This window comes from Pinus tabuliformis, chromosome 6, assembly GCF_031772625.1.
Source record: "Pinus tabuliformis cultivar Carrire ecotype Pingquan chromosome 6, CPIR1, whole genome shotgun sequence".
In the NCBI taxonomy this organism is placed as follows: Eukaryota; Viridiplantae; Streptophyta; class Pinopsida; order Pinales; family Pinaceae; genus Pinus; species Pinus tabuliformis.
In genome coordinates this window covers 496,967,160-496,968,724 of record NC_142292.1, presented here as the reverse complement: position 1 = coordinate 496,968,724, position 1,565 = coordinate 496,967,160, and positions in this window count along the sequence as shown.

Here is a 1,565-nt window from a genome sequence, read left to right as displayed (position 1 = left end):
GATACTTTCAACTTATTGATTTCAGATTCCATATTAAATGTTGATTGTGCTTTTTTTGAATCCTTGATCTCCTTTTTTGCTTCTTCTACTTTTCTCAGATTTTCCTTCTTAGGCTCCTTTGGTTTCTTCAATATCTCTTTCCTAGGTTCAGCTTGTTGTTCAACTGTTGTCTTTTGTGGCAGAGTCTTGATAGGGACATTCTGGTTTCTGAGGTTGTACTTCCTCTGAAAATCTGCCACCACATTATTATACCCCTATTGATAAATAACCGAATCACAAAGATGAATTTTGTATTTTTCTCCTCAGCATCCAGCAGAGATGTCATGTTCTTCTTTGGTGGAAAATACTTGGGTTTCTTTATCATCGAAACAACCAATCTGATGATATTCTTCATCAATGGCATCTTCGTCAATGAAATATTATGGAAAAGGAGGTCAAACATCATACTTCAGGACCTTTTTGCTCTCTAGGACAATTTTGAGCAGCCTAGGATCTTCTAAAATTCAGATTCCTGACTTGAGCTTGATTTTTAGCTCAAGGAGGAGTTAATTTATCCCAAAAATTCTCCATCGTTTTCAGCATCAGATAAAACTTTAAATCAAGAGATGAATATGATTCTTCTTTGGAACCTACTCTATTTTCAGTCTTCATTTTTTCCTTCTTTCCCAATAAATTGGCTTCCACCCCAATCACATTACTTTGCATTGCCTCTAAAGTAGCAAGATTTATCTCACAGAGATGATAATCCAACTCAGCATCAAAGCCTTTAGGATAGTGTAATAAAGCTAATCCAGGAGGAGGTTTGATCTCAACTAGAATTGAATTATAGATCTTCTTAAACCTGGTTGTGAATTCTTGGACATATTCCCCTAGATTCCTTTTAAGAGTGTGATACTCAGCTAAAATATGTAGGGGATTTTTCTTCACTTCCCATCTAGCGAGAAACAACTGTTCAAACTACTAGAAGGTATTGATACTTACTGCAGGTAAAGATATGAACCATTTCTTTACCTCTCCTAATAGAGTTTGTGCAAAAGGTCTCAATTTTTTGTCCTCGTGATCAACCTCTTCTAGATCTATAAACTAGTTAAGCTTGTCTACATGTTGTTGAGTTGTATAATACCCAGTACCATCAAAATGAATCAGGCACTATCCATAATTCAAAGGGAGGTCAATGTATCTGACCTTGAAGATCCAAAGGTGTATATCTGGCAGCCATGGGGCTGGGATATGAAACTACACTGACAGCGGGAGTTAGGACAATGGATGTTAGAGGCACTGAGACTGTTCAGATAATATTTGATGGAAAAGGATTTTGGACACCCATAGACGACAAAGGAGTAATTGTGGAAAGTAAAGATGGGATGAAATAATGAAAATTTGGAGATCTAGCCACAGCTTCCTAAAGTTCATGGACTTTATGTTCTAATTTGTGAAAATGAGACCAAATCCCAAAATCTTGTGGTAATAGCTCTAATTCTGGGATAGAGGACCAAGGGGTAAAGGTCCTTAGATCTGTTGGATCAAGAACATTATATGATAGACTAGTTTGAGACTTAAATATG